Raw genomic sequence first — 20,486 nt, 5'->3', positions numbered from 1 at the left:
TTTCCCATTGTTGTTTTGGTTTGCATCTCTTGGATATCGAGTGATCACAAACATTTCTTCATATGTTTGTTGTCTATCTGTATGTCTTCTCTGGTACACTGTCCATTCGTGCCTTCTGCCCATTTTTAATTGGGTTATTTTGTTGTTGTTGAGGTGTTGCATTTTCCTATAGATTTTTAGAAAATTCCCTTCTCGGGTCATTGCCAAACATTTTTCTTAGTCTAGGGGTTTTCGTTGTACTCTTTAGATGAACTATTTTGATGTACACAAGTGTCTCCATTTAAGAGGTCCCAGTCATCTATTTGGTCTTTTGCTGCTGGTGTCTTTCATCACATCTGATCATGCGTTTGTGCCATTCACCAGGGTCCCTAAATCTGTCTCTGTGTTGCATTGATGATCTTTGAGAGTCAACGGGTTTACATCTAGGTCTCTAATTCATCTTGAGTTTACTTTTGTATATGGAGTGAAGTACAGAATCTGTTTCAATCTTCTGCAAATGTAAATCCAATTTTGCCAGACCATTTGTTGAGGAGACTGTCTCTTTCCCATTTAGTGTGTCCAGGCCTTTGCCAAAACCCAGTTGTCTGTAGGTAGATGGGTTTATTTCCAGGTTCGCCACCCTGTTGCAATGGTGTGCGTATCTCTCGTGCCAGCACCAAGCTCTTCTGACTGCTATGGTTAGGTAGTAGGTTTTGAGGTCACAAGGTAAGACACCTCCTAATTTATTCTTCTTTGGAAGCACTTTGCTTATCCTGTATCTCTTTTCTTTCCATGTAAAGTTGGTTGTCTGCATTTCCATCTCTTTGAAGAAGGAGATTCAAGAATCTGAGTTGGGACTACATTATATTTATAGATTGCTTTGGCTAGAATTGATATTTTCACAATGTTAAACTTTCCTATCCAGGAACAAGGCATCTTCTTTCACATATGTAGGTCTCTTTTGGTTTCTTGTACTACGCTTTGTAGTTTTCTTTGTACAAGTCTTTTGTTTCTCTGGTTAGAGTAATTCATAAGTGTTTAATCTTTGGGTGATTATTGTCAATGGTTTTATGTTCTTGATTTCCTTTTCAGAGCTCTCTTTCTTAGTATACAGCAGAGATTCCCATATTTATTTGCCCTATCACCCACTTTTCAGGAAAAAAAAATTACTCAGCACCCCCTGGCAACTAAAAAACGTTTTTGTACCTTCAGCTCATAATCCAGGATTAACTGTAGTATCTGCTTTAGCAGCCACCCTGGAGTCTTCCAGCATCCCCTGGTATCACCCATTTGGGAATGTCCTGGCATACAGTAATCCAATTTATTTATTTTTTAATAATCTTGTACCTCACCACACTGCTGAATCTTTCCACTAGTTTAACAATGTTCTTGTTGAGTCCTGGGTTTTTTCAAGGTAGAGAATCATATTATTTAAAAATAGAGTTTTACTTCTTTACCAGTCTGAATGCCTTTGATTTCTTTTTGTTGTCTAATAGCTCTAGCTAAGACTTCCAGTGCAATATTGAGTAAAATCATGATGAGAGCATCCTTGTCTGGTTCCTATTTTTCAGGAGAAATGCTTTCAGTTTCCCCTCATGTGGAAAATATTGGCCATTGGTTTTTCATATGTGTCCTTTTTTATGCTGAGGAATTTTTCTACTATTTCTATTTTTTTGAGGATTTTTATCAGGAATGGGTGTTGGATTTTATCAAATGGCTTTTGTGTATCCATTGATATGATTGTGTAGGATTTTTCCCCCTTTATTTTATTTACATGGTGAGTTTCATTGATTGTTTTTCTGATGTCTAACCATCCTTGCATGCCTTGATCTCAGATCTTTCTTTCTTTCTTTTTTTAAAATAAATCATTGTATTGGGGGCTTGTACAACCCTTATCACCACACATACATTGTGTCAAGCACATTTATACATTTGTTGCCATAATCATTTTCAAAACATTTTCTTTCTACTTGAACCCTTAGTATCAGCTCCTCATTTTCCCCCTCCCTCCCTCATGAACTCTTGATAATTTCTAAATTATTTTTTTTTCATGTGTTACATTGACCAATGTCTCCCTTTACCCACTTTTCGGTTGTCCATCCCCCTGGGAGGGAGTTATAAATAGATCATTGTGATCGGTTCCCCTTTTCTCTTTTCACCTTCCCCTTACCCTCTTGGTATGGCTAGTCTCAATATTGGTCCCAAGGGGTTTATCTGTCCTGGATTCCCTGTGTTTCCAGCTCTTATCTGTACCCATGTACATGCTCTGGTCTAGCAAGATTTGTAAAGTAGAATTGGGGTCATGATAGTGGATGTAGGAAGCATTAAGGAACTAGAGGAAAGCTGTATGTTTCATCACTGCTATACTGGACCCTGGATGGCCTGTCTCCTCCCTGCAACCCTAATTGCCTACAGACTGGCTCTGGTGCAAGGGTCCTCAAACTACGGCCTGCGGGCCACATGTGGCCCACCGAGGACATTTATCTGGCCCACCGGGTGTTTTTGTTCTGTTTTTTTTACTTCAAACTAAAATATGTGCAGTGTGCATAGGAATTTGTTCATAGTTCTTTTTTAAACTATAGTCTGGCCCTCCTAAGGTCTGAGGGACAGTGAACTGGCCCCCTGTTTAAAAAGTTTAAGGACCCTGGCTTTGGGTCTCCACTCTATACAACCTCTCCCCTCTATTCACAATGACATGATTTTTAGTTCTGGATCTTTGATGCCTGATTCTTGATCCCATGGACACTTCATGATCACATGGGCTGGTGTTCTTCTTCCATGTGGGCTTTGTTGCTTCCCAGCTAGACGGCTGCTTGTTTATCTTCAAGCCTTTAAGACCCCAAATGCTATATCTTATGATAGCCGGGCACCATCAGCTTTCTTCACCGCATTTGCTTATGCCCCCATTTTGTCTTCGGCGATCGATCATATCGGGAAGATGAGCATCTCAGAGTGCCAGATTATTAGAACAAAGTGTTCTTGTGTCAAGGGAGTATTTGATTAGAGGTCCAATGCCCATCTTTCTTCTGAATCATCACCTTTTTGGTTTACAGTAACCAAGTGCCTAAAAGTTTATTCCCCCAGGGGATTTATAATATTGAAATACATGTAATCTGGAAAGTTAAAATAGTTAAAAAATAAAGACTGCTCCTCCCACCAAAAGCAACAAGAGGATCAGAAAAGTTCAGTACTTATTCCTGACATATTGGGAAAATATTTACATGTTATGAATATCTATGGATTTCAATGAACAGGATTAAAAAATAAAATAAACATTAAAAGATATTTCTGATATGTTAGGTGCCATAAAGTAAAGGGAAAGGAAAGAAAGCTTCTTAGCTGAAGTGCCCATGATTACACACCCTGTTTGAAGAAAATAAAATAGAAGTAGGGACTAAATTCTTAGGGGTCCTTGAGTGGCACCAGTAGTTAAGCACTCAACTATTAACCAAAAGGTTGGTGGTTTTAACCTCCCAGAGACAGTTTAGAAGACACACTTGGTAATTTGCTTCTAAAAGATCACAGCCCTGAACCCCCCATGAGAGCAGTTCAACTCTGCTCATCCGGTCCCTGGAGTCAGATTGACTCACTGGCACTGGGAACAATGACAACGACAGAGTCTAAGAATACGTGAATGAATGCATGAAAAATAGTGGAGAGACCAATGCCTTCAGTGGTGGTTTCGATGGAGGAATGAACCCATTTAAAAGTTGTTTCCACTTTGTTTGTTTAAGTGACTGGGAGATACACATGGATTGAGCCTCTGGTCAGTCTCCTCTGGACCAAGAACGTGAACAGCCATCATGCTATGCTGCTGAGTGCACTGGAAAGTGTATTGTTGCAGATACAGTCAAATACAGCAGAGACACCTTATCATTAGATTTCCCTTTTGACCCATTTTAAATTTGTTCTTGGTTTTCATGGTTTTTGCTTTCTTTTCCATTAAGGGTTTTCTCTGTTTTACTTTGTTATTGTTGTTAGGGGTTTTTTGTTGTTGTTGTTGTTGTTTTCTTTTGTTCTGTGTGTTTCTCTGTGTATGAAATCCAGGATAGGTAAATCTATAGCCACTGTAACTGGAGTAATGGTTTCTTAGGGGTATGGAATAGAAGGTTGGGGGTGAATGGGGAGCTAAAAAATGAATACAAGAAAGAATAAAATGTTCTAAACTTGATTGTGGTGATGACTGTACAACTCATCCTGATGTAATCGGACAATTGAATTGTATGATATTTGGATTGTGTGCCAATAAAACTGTTTTAAAAAATTCATTTTCATACTTACCTGGCAGGAGAGATACTATGATCATGAAGGTGGTTTTCCCAGGGCGAGACTTATCCATTGCACTCCGGATGTGCTGACCCCTGCGATTTCCCCAAATGTGGGAAACTCTACTGCATAATTTTTGGTAGTGGGGGACTACATTCGCACTCTCCCATGATTAAAAAAAATTCAATTTCTAGCAATAAAAACTGAAGGCATATTTTATCATATTCTTTAGTTTCTTAAGAAACAGCATTTCTGTGGTGACCTAAGTTTAGCAATCATTAATTTTTAAAGTAAGCATGACTTTAGGGGAACTGGAAGTGTCCTAAAGGGCTCAGTTACTATAGTCAGATTATAGGCAAAGGGAGCATATTCTAGAATTTAGGAGGGTTCATGGGAAAGAAAGGTCTTTATGTAATTGACAAGACAAATAAGGAAATTTTAGCTTAAAGCTGATTTTCTTGACCCAGGGTTAACATATTAGCTTTAAGAGATTGAAAGAATACCTGATACTGTCTATCACATTTGGTTTCTGTATATGAATATTGTTATTTTCTCCACATGAGGTATATATATCTTAATGAGGTCTTCATATCATCATACTTAAAAGGGTTATATGGCCCTTAGAAGCTTATGCACCACTGTTCCGAAGAATTACATCTCTAATCCCTCAGTCTAAATTGAACCTTCTTCCACCTTAAACTATGGTACCACACAGCCTCCTTTTCCTCTCCCCGCTGCTTGATCCCCATTCTCTAAGAACTCATCTCTCATTGAAAGACGAAATGTTGCAATTCAGAAAATCGGGCCTCAAGTTAGTTTTGAAATTTGTCTCTGGCCATGTTGATGAATATTCCATAGACCATTTAATTAGTGACTTTTCTTTTGTGCCGTTGAATTATCACATCATCTGCCTTCAAGAATTCTGAGTGTTAAGGCATTACGCCAAATACATGGGGGGGGGGGAGCAATTTACTACAAAAAGAATCGGATTTTTAGGTGTACATGCTCCTCCATACACTTTAGCTGACAGAGCCCATCAACACCAAAAAGCAACCTCAAAAGACTATGCCGCTCAATGCTTCTTGGAAAGGGAATCTAGGTAGGATGCTTCATTAGCAAAGACAAAATGTTTTGAAAATGATCATAGCAACAAATGTACAAATGTGCTTGACACAATGGATGGATGTATGGCTTGTGATAAGAGCTGTGTGAGCCCCCAATAAAATGATTTTTTAAAAGATCTAAAGGTAGTTTGGGATTTTGGTTTTTCTCCTCTTTTCCTTTTGTATGTTGAACATTTAAAAGTTGTTAATGTATGTTAAGCTCAGTTATGTCCTTCCACCAGGAAGAGGAGGCAGATATGTTGCACGTGTGTCAAATTTACTTGGAAAGTAGCCATCCAAATTCTTAAGGGACTAAAACAGCAACGTGATTAGTCATTTTTAAATTCCTAAACAGCTGCATATCCAGTATCTCCTTTGCACATAAGATTCAATGCCTTGGTGCATTCTATTATGCAAATTAGTATTAAATAAATTTCAAATCATTTACCAAAAGAAGCTAATCCTAATCTCTTTTTTCCCCACACAGAGAGACTGCCGCAGAGTTAGCTGGACGCCTACCAAGGTGAGTAAGCTGATTCTGCTGATTCTGTCAGTGGCTCCTCACAGGCACCATCGGATGCGTGCTTGGCCACTTGAAGAGGTGTCTTCAGTTTCTCTTGTTCTTGTCAGATTTTAAGATCTCATCTTTCACTGTGTCAATGTGAAAAAAAAATGTGCACGCTTTACACGTGGTGTTGTAACTGCAAAGTAATGAGGCCAATGCTCAAAGAAGAAACTATTGTCGTCCCGTTGAAGGTGCATCAGGCGGTATTCAGAGGTGTGTGTACGGGCTCTGCTCTCCACGGTACTCACAAAGTACAGTGCTTCTTTTATGATATTCACTGGCAGTGGGGAATCTAAAGGGGAATCTAAATTGTTTTTTTCTGTTTCTTTGGTTTTTGCTTGAGTTTATCCATTATTGTGGTGATGCTGAAAAACTTGTAGATTTATGGGGAGAATCCCGATCATCTCCCAAAGAATTTTGAGTTTGGGGATACCCATATGTGTACATTATAAAATTTCTGTTGTTGTTGTTGTTGAAATAATGCCCAGGAGTTTCTAGATGGCATAAGAGGTTAAGTGTTCCACTACTAAGCCAAAGGTTCGCAGTTCGAGCTCACTATGAGACACGAGAGAAGACAGAGAAGTCTACTTCCAAAAAACCCCAGCTTTGAACCCCTGTGGAGCAATTCTTCACAGCTCACTCACACAAGACTCCGTGAGTCAGAATTGACTTGATGACAACAACAACAACAACAACATTATCCTCCAGGAAAAAGTAAAATAAGTGCTGCATAAACTGGATGTTAAATATGATTAACAGGATGCAAACTATAGGCACAGCCATCAAAAAGGGTTTTTGTTGTTTGACGGTGGAAGGAAAACTACTATTTAACAGTGGGGGAGAAAAAAGAAAGGAAGGAAAGAAGGGATGCTAATTATTTTAAAAGATACATTACTGTATCTTACATATGGCACCAAATAGTATGCTTTCAGTCATAGGAGGTGCTCAAGGACTGCTTGTGACTGAATTAATGTCCTAGGGTATTGCCTGGGAACTGGTGGAAATGGAAATCCAGACTAGGATAGAGAGGAGCGAACAGAATGTGAGAATGCACAGCACTTGGGAACGAGGGGAAGTACATATCGTCACCATCTGCTACGGCAGAGAAGCACATTTGGTTGCTTTTTTTCTTTTCTTTTCTTTTCATTTTTGAAAGAAAAGAAAACCTTTGCTTCTAGACTCATGATTCATATTGCCAAAAAACTGTTTACGGTGATCCAAATATTTAAATTACTCTATGTCTTAGTCCTGTGGATGGCTATCCCAGAGACACATTGCAACTGTGCCCCGGTTTCCAGGGCTACAACTGCCCCTGTGTCCCGGCTTCTACATCCCCAGTGCCTTTGTCACTGTGCTTTACTCTGGAAAATAGCCCACCCCAAACACCTGAGCCTCCCACCATGTGCGGGGCAGGGGAAGGGCACGGGGGCAGGGAAAGAGAGAATGCGGTGCCCATATTTGCGGTGAAGACATTAATCCTGACATCATGGAAGGAGGCATGACTTCCAAACTTTTGTAGAATGGCTAAGGAACGGACCGCCTCTGTATTGCCAGAGAAGATGCACACAGTACTGTAATCATGCAGGTGGAAATTTCTCTGATGTCTGAGAACTTTGGGGTGGCATCCTGAATTCTCTTAAGGATCATTAGGTTGTGAAGGTGAAACAGCAGTTCACGAATGCCCTGAGAACACTCTTCCATTGTACTTGGTTTCTTCCTCTAGGGAGAGTCCGCTTTTTCTTGAGTCGGGTAGGAGGCATTTTGGTAACCACCCTTTTTTTTTTTAATTCTCTCATGAATTCTGTCATTCTAATGTTGATTTGTGTTGAAATTCTAATGTTGATTTGTGTTGAAAAGCAACAAGATGCCCACGGGTCTAGTCTTCCCTGCAACTCTTATTCGTTGTGATGCATGGCGATAAGGGTGTGGAAAGGCTATGTCAGTTATTTCTCAATTATTCTCCTCTCAGAACCTGAGGAATGCTTCTGATTTTCCCCGAGGGGCGATTTTTGAGACCTATCCACTGACAAGCATGGCCCCCGCCCCTCCGCACATTAGCATCAACTATAACACTGGATGATGATAAATACCCGCTGGGTGTCCGGAAGAGTTCTTCCTTCTGCTCGCATTGGTCGGTGTGTTTGTACAATCAGGTAGAATCCCATGGCTCGTTCCATGTTCAGCCCCTCTCCGATTTCTTCAGGCGGTTAGGGGAAAAGTGCAAATGAGCCTTGAAATATCTCAGTGCTATTTAGAACCAGGCACCTGGAGCTCTTTCTGTTTGCTTGCTGGCTAATGATTAGTGGAACATGACACAGGATTTTTCTTTTTTATCTTTTTAGTCATAGAAGAGTGCTTACACTCTGGCATCTAGGCCAAATGAAAGGCGGCAGTGCAGGCAACTACAAACTGGTGATCCGCGGCAGAGAAGGAAGACAGTGGTGTTTTATAGCAGTTTTATGATTGGGGTTTCATTGGCTTTTGACCATCTAGAAATGTTCCGAAAGGCCGTTTACAAATAATGCACAAGGGTTGGAGTATTTCAATTCTAATTGCCTTACATGGCATTAATTTAAACTAGCTGGCCACCGGTTGATAATATTCTGCAAACATATACAAATCATGCACCCGTAGATTGTGTCTGGGTCGTTAAAAATGCTTTGAAGTTAAAATGAGATATGGACCCAGAGTGCTTGAACAAGCACCAGGTTTGTTTTTCTATTACTAATGACAACCTCAATGTGATTTTGAATTCTTGCCATTGCTGAAATTAAAACCTAGGAACAGTATGTCACCAGAAGAAAATAAAATGAGAATTTATGAGTGTATGCACGAAGCATGATAATTATGTTGTAAGTATGAAAACCAGTGATCTTGTCAGAACTCAAGCAAATCTTTAAATTGGCTACATGTACCACTTATGTGGTCCTCTTTATCTCGAGGTATCCTGGGAAGGGAAGGCACAGCTCTCGTTCTTGAACTATGAAAAATGATTACTCCCACTTTTGCATATGACTCTCGCCTTTTATCTTCCTTGTCACAAAGGACAATTTAGCCACCTGCACACTGTTTTTCCCATTCAGGCCTGTCTTCCAAGCTGTGTGTGTCTGTGCGTGTTGATGGTATAGTGTTTGGTGTAGACAGGCATGTTTTAGTTCAATCACTGGGGAACCCTTATTGTTCTGATGGAATGGAGGCATGAAATGAATTATGATAGGATGGGGGGGGGGGGTTACTACGATTGAACAAACCCAATAGGTGCTCCTTGAGAGAAAGGTTGGGCTCTCTGCTCCTGTAACCATCGGCAGGCGTGGATTCCCGGCGCAGGATTGCTGAGTGGGAATAGCGTCAACGGCAGTGGGTTTGGTTACAGAGACGTCTTTTGGACATGCCATCAGGAAGCATCCATCCCTGGGGAAGGACATCATGTTTGGGAAAGGGGAGAGTCCGTGAAAAAGAGGAAGACCTTCGAGAGATGGACGGACACAGTGGCTGCCACAGTGGACTCAAACACAGGAACAACTGTGACGATAGCACAGGATGGGCCGTGTTTGTTATTCACAGGACCCTTGTCAGGTCGAACTGACTTGACAAGACCTAACAACAACAACAACAACAAGATATAAATAAAACTTTATTCAAAAACGTTTTATCCCGATGATGGGACATGAGCAGCTGTTTTTTATTTTAAGTATAGAATATTTTACTTCCTTGTGGACATTGTCTTATATTTTTCAACACAGAAAAACAGTATGGAAAAGGCAGGGCCTTAATAAACTTTAACATACATATCTTAACTACTGCAATAGAAATTCATGAGCTGCTTCTTTTAGCACGGCATTCATAAGTGAGGCAGCTTGTTGAGGAGGGTGAAATACCAGTAAATGAGCCTTAAGAAAATTCAGTATATAAATCAGAATGTCATCTCCTACTAGATTTTTGTATACACCCATGGAAGCAGGTGCTAAAGGTTGAAGTAAGATGATGCAGGAAAGCCTTAGGTTTTTCACCTGTGTTTTCTGCAACAATTTGATCTTTTTTTCTTCTATGGCTTATTTGAGGGACCTAAGTATTCTGAATAAGGCGTACTGGTAGTGTCGTGAGTTACAAGTTGGGCTACTAACCCGAAGGTCAGCCGTTCAAAACCACCATCCGCTCCTCAGGGGAAAGGTGAGGCTTCCTATTCCTTTAAAAATGTACAGCCTCTGAAGCCGACAGGAACAGTTCGTCTCTGTCCTGCAGAGTGGCTGTGAGTTGGAAGTGACTTGATGGGAGTAAGGTTCCACACAGGAGGAATGGGTGGCCACTGAGGTCGGGACAGAGAGAGAGATCCTGGGACCACAGCAAGAGCATGCCTGAGAGCTCTGTCTGAAGCTTCAGGGGCCACCGAGACCAGATACACCTGAGACTGTGGCTTGGAGACTCCGAGGCGCAGCACCCAGGCTGTGGGTACCTCTCTCCTCATCTGGCCTGAGTTTATGGGACTGTGAGACAGAGCAATGGTGGGCTGATGAAGCCTGTCCCACAGAAGCCAAAGCCAAGGCACCACGTGGCTAAGAAGTGGCAAACCAAAGACCACTGACTACTACATCCTTACAAGTCCCTGGTCCTGACTGGTGGTAACCTGATGATGTCCCTAAGAAGCTCCCTAAATCACGAATGCTGTCGGTAGGTTTTCTGTGGCCCTTGTAACGAACAGTAGAACCTAACATCCAAAGGAGATTATGTTCTGTGTGACCATGCAGGGCTGAAGTTCCCATAGGATCCCGTGGCACCTCCACACGTGGCACCTCCACACGTTCCGCTCCCCAGAGCCTTCTGGTCTCACATGAACTGCTTGGCTAAGCCTAAAGGGAAAGTGCACCAGCCAAAGGGCATGATTTCCAGACCCATCATGACTCATCTAGTGCCTAACCATGTTGTAAACTAGCTCCCCGTTCACAATTGCAGTGGGCAAGCTATATTCTTTCTTCCTCTACCGTCCTGTGACCCTTTGACAAAGTCTCTCCCCATCCATTGCCTGTAACTAAATTCTGCACCACATTACAGTATGACCTTGATTCTCTCTCTCAGATTGGATCCATTTAAAAGACATTGTCCGTCGTTTTATCAGGGCAACCCAGAGGGTGCCAAACATTAAGTGCTTGACTACTTACTAGCTGAGAAGCTCGCAGTTCGAACCCACCCAGAGGTACCTCGAAAGACAGATGTGGCTATCTGCTTCCAAAGGTTTGTCGCCTCGACAATCTTCCGGAACCTTCAATGGGCTCACCATGAAGAGGTAGCAATCAACGGCCACTATCAACAGCACGCGTGGCATCAGGCTGGAAAATGCAGTGTGCGTTTATAGTTATCATTTGAGAGTAGGAAAGGAGGCCCTGGGCTAATTCAGTATCTTGGTAATTATTTCTTCCAGGGTTTCCTCAGATTCCTGGAGGTGGTATCCCTCATTCTCACAGTGAAAGTCCCAGTCATCACATGGAGACCTGACCACATTCAATGTAGAGGAAGACCATTTCTCTCCGTGTGTGTCTTTTTTAGAGATGAGTCTCTCCACTGTGCCTCAGCCATGGCTCAAAAAACTCAAGTTCACTGCCATCAAGTCAATGTTTGCTCAGAGCAACCCTACAGGCCAGGGAAGAACTGCCCCTGTGGGTTTCTGAGCCTGTAACTCTTTACAGGAGCAAAAGCCTCCTCTTTCTCCCTGTGGGACAGCTGGTGGTTTGGAACTGCTGACCTTGAGGATTGCAGCGCTCTGCAGAACTACTCTGATCATTTCACTCTTTCTATTAGGACAGTCTTTATAATATTCTGCAAACAAGGAAGGGCACAGGAGTGGGGATGTGAGGAAAACATCTAATAAGTATACAATGGTAAATCCAAAAGTACAGCTATAAAAATCACAGAAATTTTTATTAAACAAAAATTTAAAAATGTAAAGCTATTGTTTCTTAACTGCTCATCCATTTAGGTGTGTATACTCCTGAGGGTAAGGGTCCCATCTTTTTAACCCTTCCAGAAAATTCTGCATTGGGGAGTAGATACCAAGTCCACTGCCAGTTTGGGCATCCTCAAAATACTCAAAGTGTGATCCTTTCAGCTTGTCTTTGAGTTTGGGACACAAAGACAAGATCAGAGTTGTAGGGTAGAAAAGTGAGTTAGTTCGTTTATTGTGCCAACCTGGCTGATAAACACACGTGGGGTGAGTTGAAGGGCAGAGGGATAAGTGGCTCCGTAAGCCTCACCAGGAACGGTATATCCCACAGTAGGGGACTCCTTTCCACAGAGCACTACACTTAAATTTCTGCCTTTTCCACACCACACTCCGGATTTCCTCCTCTCTCACTGGTCATCCAGTCTCAGGGTTCCTTCCTGTTGCTCCCTACTTGACAGGCCCCAGAATCCTCCTTGAGCATTTTCTTCCTTCCTCTGAGGTGAAGATGCAGAAAGATTTAAACCAATCACCTGGCTTGGAAGATGAACTTGACACGGGCACTTCCCATTTGTATGTCTCGATCCCAGCCTCCTCCGTTGAGCTTCAGGTCTGAATATCCAGCTGCGAATTTTACATTCGTACGTGCTTGTGTCATCTTAAGCTTCATCTAGCCCATAGGGAACTGTTGAGTCCTACCACCGTGCATGCGACGCTCAGCCAGGAAATCTAGGAACATGTATGTAACCTTTCTTACCTACCTGCTTAGCAGACAACCCATCAGAAAAACCTATTGCTTCAACCTCTAAAATGTGTCTTTCATTTGTCCACTGTGTTAGTCTGGGTACTTTAGAGAAACAAATCCACAGAATCTCATGTATAAGAGAGAGTTTTATATAAAGGTTAAGTGCACATCAAGAAGACATCCCAACCCACTGCTGCCCAAGCCCACAAGTTCAACATTAACCCATATTTTCGACACCAATCCACAAAATCCTCCTCCATCTCACAAAATAGACTCAAAGATGCCGACTTCAGGAGGAAAGCTGAGTCACCAAATGTGTAAGCATCTAAGTTAAGGTGACCAGATAATCCGCTTTTGGCAGGACAGTCCCAATTTTTAACAATTTTTCCCGTGTCCCACGGCATTTTTTAAAAGTCCCAATTTTTGGAAAGAATGCACGACAAGCTAGGGTATACAGTTTTCCGCTGCCATGTGGCTATTTCACCAGGATATGAGGTTTATCAATGGTATCCTGCTTTACCAATGTTAAAATCTGGTCACCTTAATCTAAGTGCTGGCAGGGGTCTCCACACGGCTGCTCCACCACCCAGGGCTACATCAGGGTAGGTCCATGTGACTTCTCCTCAGGGATGTCTTGCAGTAAGTGAGCCTTGCCAGCTGAAGCAGGGAACTGGCTAAGACAGCTGCACCCTGGTCCAACCATCACAAAGCAAGAGACCCAAGAACTCGAAAGGTGAGGCTCACTGAGCCATTTATCCCTCCACCCTTCAATTAACCCCACATGTGTTTATTGGCCAAGTTGGCACAATAAACTAACTACCTCAGTCCACTTTGCCCATCTTCTTGCCAAACCACCATAAATTCTCACCTGCACTATTGAAATGGTCTCCCTACTTCCTCTTTTGCAACTCATTCCTCCACAAAGCAGCCAAAGTGATCCTCAAAAGTTATCATACAGTATTTTGTTTTGCTTCATTTAGAATTTTGCCCCCTTCCCCTCACCCCTAAAACAGTGCCTCTCTTGCCAGTCTCCCTCATTGCGAGGAGGGGCTGGAAACCAATAGGTCTTTGTAAAATGACTTGGAGCCGGGGGGGGTGGCACAGGGGTCCCATTTTAAAGTTAAGGAAACTGAGGTCCGGTCTCCGAGGTTTGCACCTGTTCATCCTTCTACTTGGAAGTCCTTGTTGTCTCCCTGTTTTTTCTCTCCCTGCCCAAATTAACTCCCGATCATTCTTCTAGGTCAGCATCAGTGAACTCCAGTCTATAAGCCCTCTCTCTGTCTATGCGCTTTCATCCAAATACAACTCTATCTGTTTATGCGTTTTTATCAACATAAACTATATCCATTCATGTATTGTCTATGCCCGTTTATTGGGCTATGACACAGAGTGGAGCAGGTGTGGCAGCAACTCTGACCTGCCAAGATTTACTGTTGACCTCTGCTCTCAGACCATCTTAGATGCTGTTTCTTCTTTACGTCTTCTCTGTCCTTCAGGGGTTTTTTGTTTGTTTGGGTTGGGTTTTTTTGTTTTTTGTTTGCTTTTCCTGAGAGTTCATCCAGTCCTCATCCTACCATTTGTGTCATCTAATAATATGACTTAGTAGAAGGCTTTGGTACCATCTCAATGAAATAGGAAATACATTGAAATCCCATTGTTAGTCCTGGCTTATCCCCATTGCCTAGCTGTGCTTAGGACATAGCACCAAGCCACTGCTATCAAGTCTATTTCAGGTCATAATGACCCAATAGGATAGAGTAGAATTTCTCCCAAAGACGTCTGAGGCTATCAATCTGTACAAGAGCACACGGCCTCATCTTTCTCACACAGAGCTACCAGTAGATTTGAACCCCGGGCCTTCATAGAACTCACTATGCCACCAGGGCTCCTTGGGGACATAATAAATGTTTGCAAATATGTTTAACTCTTTGGATGAATAGACCATGACCTTAATAATTGCTTTAATAAAGAAATAAATGTTTAAATTGGGAAAGAGGGAACAGCCAGAAAACCATTTTCCAAAGAGCCGGCGGTAGACCAGATCTTTGCTTTCTGCCTTATTTCCACCCTTCCTACTCTCTCCATCCCTCTAGTAGGCATACCTCGTTTTGTTCTGCTTCACAGATAAAATTTTTTGGTTGTTTTGTTTTATTTTAACAAATTCAAGGTTTGTGAACCCTTCATGGAGCAAATTTGCTGGTGCATTTTTTCTTTTTCAATAGGAAATGCTCTGTTGGTGATTTTTCATCACATTTTGGTAATTCTTGCAATCTTTCACACTTTTTCATAATTCTATTGCACATTTAACAGATGACAGTATAGCCTCCACATAGATGTTACATGCACTGGGAAAGGGAAAATGTGCTTGATTTCCTTTAGTGTGTTGTTTGCTTCATTGGGATATCCTGGAACCAAACCTGCACTATCTCCATGGTAACTCCTTTCTCTGGCACCCAGGGAAAATTAGCCTGATGGACTTGAACTTCATTAGCCCAACTGTGGCTGTTATTAACACAAGAGTACAGAGTGATGGCTGCTATGTGTATGTTAGCATAGAGGCATGCAGAGACCGGGCTTTGGGCTCAGGCCTACTGGGTTTGAATCTGTGTCTGCCACTTCTTACGTGTGTGAGCATGAGCTGATTTTTGAATCTCTCTTTCTCCGTTTTGCATTTGTGAATTTGGAAAAGTTACAGTAGTCATTTTATAGGGTCACTGTGAAACAATCATCAGTATAAAGGGTTTAGCTCGGTGCCTGGCACAGAGCAATGGGTGGCAGCTGTTTTTGTGGTTCATTCAAAGATAGCTTTATGCTAATTATTTTCACCACTACTTGAGTAGTGTCTCTTTCTAGGGGAATTCACCACATGATGTTATAGAAAGCATGTTAGTGAAGCAGTTTGGCACAGGTACTCTGGAGACAAACTCAAGTCGATGTCAAAGTTCACTTTGAACACTTGCTAGGTCTGTGTCCTTACATGCATTTCTTATCCTCTGTACTTTATTTTCTCCCATTGTACAATGGGCGTAGTCATCGGACCACTTATTCTGAAAAGTAGATGAAGTGCCACAAGTACTGTATTTAAGACAATGTTGATTTTATTATAAGCAAATGAAAGGTGCATGCAAAGGAAAATCTGAGGTGAAGCATGAAGCCACTGGTCATATATAGCGTATATACTCAAGTATAAGCCAACCCGAATATCAGCTAAGGCACCTAATTTTACACAAAAACTGCATCAAAAATGTGCTGATTACAGGATCTACATATAACCGCCTCCCTGGGGACGGACAACAGAAAAGTGGGTGAAAGGAGATGTTGGACAGTGTAAGACATGACAAAATAATAATAATTTATAAATTATTAAGGGTTCATGAGGGAGGGGAGCCAGGGAGGGAGGGGGAAAAATGAGGAGCTGATACCAAGGGCGTAAGTAGAAAACAAATGTTTTGAGAATGATGAGGGCAATAAATGTATAAATGTGCCTGACACAATGGATGTATGGATGGATTGTGATAAGAGTTGTATAGGCCCACAATAAAATGATGGTTTTTAAAAATGTGCTGAAAAACTCAGCTTATACACGAGTATATACAGTATATATACACCTTGATTTCAGATACAAATTACTCATTGGCTGGATTTTTTTTTTTTTTTTGCTATGAATGATTATTGGGGAGTTCAAACAAACTGTTCTAAATAGTAAATACAAAATTCCCTCAGGCCCTGCTATAATACATGAAAACAACCATTACCCAAAGAAAGTATATTTGCAAATACTGCCCATTCTTCCTGGGCTCCAATATCCTTAACAGAGTTTTCATTAATTCTCCAAATTACCTAAATGAAAACATTTCATTCTCTATACATGTATATGAGTCCATAGTGATGAAATTAAATTACACTTCTTTTATAATATAGTGTTCTGATGCATAATAGACTATCAAAGGAGCGATCTTTACAAGGCAAGCTTTAGAATATTGTTAAGTTACTCACTGCATGACCTATTTAGACTGCTTAGATTCTTCTTGTTGTAGACCGCATAATTAAATTTTAAATGGAACATGATGAAGAAATTATACTGGTGATCTCCAGAGATTTCGATACCCTACTTGGCACTTTATAAGAGTATAGCAAAGGCATACTTTAAAATTTAATAAAGGCCTGCCCTAATTTCCCCCCTTTTAGATTTTCCTTATCTGCTCTGTAATTCAACGCTATGTTATATTTTCCACAAGTGTTACCTGAAATAAATTATCAAAATAAGAATTCTTAAAAGCCCACTTATCCCAATTTCAGAATTCCATTATTTGCGCATGAGAGCTTTTGTGTAGCAGTTTAAGATAAAAGCCTGACACTTTCTGAATTCGTCACCATAGAGAATTGGAGCTTTCTTCATTCTGTTTGTGGAAGCACTCATATCTTCAGAGTTTATAGAGCAAAGGGGTAGAAAATGGTTTCTGTGGAAGGTGTAATTTTGCAATTAGAATTTCTTATTTTCTGTATAAAAGTTGCACTTCTTTAAGAGGATTAAATGGAAAACAGACACAAGCCTGCGCACACGTGCACGTGCTGCTCAGACACATCATCAGGAAGAAGAACTGATGCTGAATAAATGACAATCTCTGCCTTGAGCATCCTGAGCAATTTCAGACTCTTGGATAAAGGATTTTGTCTCATAGCCTCCCGGTACTCATTTTCTTTCGTGTATAAAGGGACCATGCCAAGATTAAACTATATGGTAAGTACGATTTTCTCACATTTACTTAATAACACTTTGTCTCCTAAACATACACATGTTGGAAGAAACGTCCCTGAAGAGATTCCAATTTTGCTCTCCATTGAGTGTTGACAACAAAAGTCAGGGGGGAAAGTTTACTCTTCCTAGTCAAGGTTCCTTCTGTTTACATAGCGGTTCTCACACTGTGGGTTGCGACCCTTTGGTGGTTGAAAGACCCTTTCACAGGGGTCGCCTAAGACCATCAGAAAACACAAATAGTTCACAATATATAATTACATAGTGTTTTGTGATTAATCATTATGCTTTCATTATGTTTAATTATGTTCAATTTGTAACAATTAAAATACATCCTGCATATCAGATATTTACAATGATTCATAACAGTAGCAAAATTACAGTTGTGAAGTAGCAACGAAAATAATTTTATGGCTGGGGGTCCCCACCACATGAGGAACTGTATGAAAGGCTCTCGGCATTAGGAAGGTTGAGAACCACTGGGTTAACACCTTCTTTAAAATTTTCCAACAATGATGGTTGAAATGTTCATGCCCCTAAGAGCACATAACTGAATGTAATTTATCCTTGTGTATAAATAGATGTCCTTTTAACCCTGTAAATCTACCTTTTCATCTTCTCACTGCTTTCGAGTCAAAATAATTTCCTTTTGGGTTCAAACTATTTGAACATCTTAAGTTGTTGTTTTTATTTTCCAAATCAACAATATTAAACTCATGAAACAATCCATGTTTAAATGAAATTGAGGCAGTGACCCAAGCCAACCACGAAAATTCATTTAACATTAGCCTCCTGGTCCATTGTCCCTGTGCATCCAAAAGGATCCCTCATGAGTGAATGGTTAAGCATTCAACTTTGGGCTTAATCAGAATCAAATCAATAGCACTGAACATCAGCAACATCAATTTCCCTATAAATTGTTTAAACAATGCAAAATATTTAAACTCAACTGCTAACCAAAGAGCTAGTGGTTCAAACCCACCAGCCATTCTCAGTGCGGTCTGCTTCCTTAAAGATCTACAGCCTTAAAATCTCTCTAGGATGGGCTTGTTTTGAGTAGAATGGACTCCACACAAGTAAGCCAGAGGTGTTCATGTTACCCCCTCTACTTGTCATGCCTTAAAGTACCAGGCCTGGCAAAAGACCAAACAAATCTGTCTCGGAAGAAGTATAGTCAGAATGCTCCTTAGAGGCAAGGATGCAAGACTTTGTCTCACATGCTTTGGACATGTCATCAGAAGACACTGGTCCTTGGAAAAGGACATCATGCTTGGTAAAGTAGAGAGGCAGAGAAAAAGACCTGGGCAAGATGCATTTGCACAGTGGCCGTAATGAGCTCAAGCATAAGAATGAGAGTGAGGATGGTGTAGGATTTGGGGGTGTTTCCTTCTATGATGCTTAGAATTGCTTTCAGTCAGAACTGACTTGATGGCCCCAAACAGCAACAACAACAAGGGGCGCAGAACACTACAGAGTAATATTTGCCTACGTAAAGCATTCTAACGAGAAGCATGGTTATTCTGTAAACAGTGGAACTACTGTGTTAAACACACACACACACATACACCCCTCCACCATGACAGTATTTGAAACCCTCTTTCACCTCGATGATGGAGACTAGAATCTACAGTCATGGAACATGGCAGCTAATTATTTACTATCACACATCAAGTCCTCTTTCCAAAATAATGGAAAATCATTGGCAAATTATACTTCCAAAAAAAGTTTGCAGTTTCATGAATACTTTCTCGGGACAGCTAACCATCTTTTATACACAGAGAGAGCCCTGGTGGTTGTTTGAGGTAAGCATTGAGCTGCTCATTACAAGGACGATGGTTTAAACTCACTAGTTGCTCAGAAGCAGAAAAATGAAACCATGTGCTTCTATAATGATATGCCCCCTCCCCGCCAGAAATCCTGTATAGGATCACTATGACTCAGAATTGACTCAATGGCAGTGGAATTGGTTTTTTTATACACACACACACACACAAACAAACATCCAGTTAATGTCACCTCATAGCAAGCCTGTTGGACAGGGTAGCCCCGTACGGCTGCCCTTGTGAGTTTCCAAGACCATAACTTTTTGTAGGAGTAGGAAACCCTGTCTTTCTCCCAAAGAGCAGCTCATGGTTTCAAACTCCTGACCTTGTGTCTAGCAGCCCAATATGTAACCATTATGCCACCAGAGCACCTTATATATATGTATACATGTATACATATACACATATATATATATAGTTTTAAAATAATTCGGGTGCTTCTTGACATCATAAATGTTATGAATGATGAAATAATGAACCATTAAATTGAAGTCATTATTATTAACAATATTACTATTATTATTGGTTGCACCATTGAGCAACCCGGAAACAAGAAAATATATGCGTTCTATGGCACAGTCAACATTGAGCAAATCATCATAGAAATTGGATTCTATGAAGTAGAATGCACTATCGGGTTTGGAGAAAGGCTTATTAACAACCTGCAATTTGCATATGGCACAACCTTGCTTGCTGAAAGGGAGGAGGACTTGAAGCACTTGCAGATGATGATCACGGATTGCAGACTTTGTTTTGGATTACAACCCAATATAAATGTAAAAACCCAAATCCACACAACTGGACCAATAGGTAACATCATGATAAATGGAAAAAGAATGCATCAGTCAAAGATGATTCTATCCACTATCAATTCTCATGGAAGCAACAGTCAAGAGCTCCAACCATGTTTTGCCTGGGGTAAATCTGCTGCTCAAGACCTCTTGAAAGAGTTGAAAAGCAAGCATGTTACTTTGAGGATTAGCTTGTACCTATCCCAAGCCAGTATATGTTGTTTCCTCCTGTGCTTGTGAAAGTTGCACTCTGAATAAGGAAGACCAAGGAAGAGGAATATTGAAACTGCACATCTGTCTTGCAAGAAGTAGAGCCAGAAGACCCTTGAGAGGCAGGGGTGATGAGACTTTGTCTCCTATCCTTTGGGCATGTTGTCAGGAGAGACCAGGCCCTGGAGAAGGACATCATGCTTAGGAAAGTAGAGGGGCAGCAGAAAAGAGAAGCCTTGACAAGACGGATTGACACAGTAGCTACCGCAATGGACTCAAACCAACAGTTGTGAGGATGGCGCAGGACTGAGCAGTG

The 20,486-nt window shown here is 41.1% G+C and overlaps 1 protein-coding gene and 1 non-coding gene across 5 annotated transcripts in view; both read left to right on the top strand.

Moving 5' to 3' along the window:
* Positions 1–4,252: 4,252 nt before the first annotated feature.
* LOC115874014 lies at positions 4,253–4,414 on the top strand. Its single transcript, XR_004048756.1, has one exon. It is a non-coding gene; the product is annotated as a U1 spliceosomal RNA (small nuclear RNA).
* A 1,438-nt stretch (positions 4,415–5,852) lies between these two features.
* Positions 5,853–20,486, top strand: part of CELF2 (CUGBP Elav-like family member 2) — a 512,058-nt gene continuing 497,424 nt past the window's right edge. For all 4 annotated transcript variants that reach the window (XM_004712629.2, XM_045285616.1, XM_045285615.1 and 1 more), the window contains exon 1: positions 5,853–5,871. The gene's annotated coding sequence lies outside the window, so the exon portion shown is untranslated. The remainder of the gene's footprint in view (positions 5,872–20,486) is intronic.

Source organism: Echinops telfairi, unplaced genomic scaffold (genome assembly GCF_000313985.2).
Source record: "Echinops telfairi isolate 266 unplaced genomic scaffold, ASM31398v2 ScPeMD7_7473;HRSCAF=8511, whole genome shotgun sequence".
Classification (NCBI taxonomy): domain Eukaryota; kingdom Metazoa; phylum Chordata; class Mammalia; order Afrosoricida; family Tenrecidae; genus Echinops; species Echinops telfairi.
Note: the sequence above shows the minus strand (reverse complement) of the source record. Positions and strands in the feature narration are given on the sequence as shown.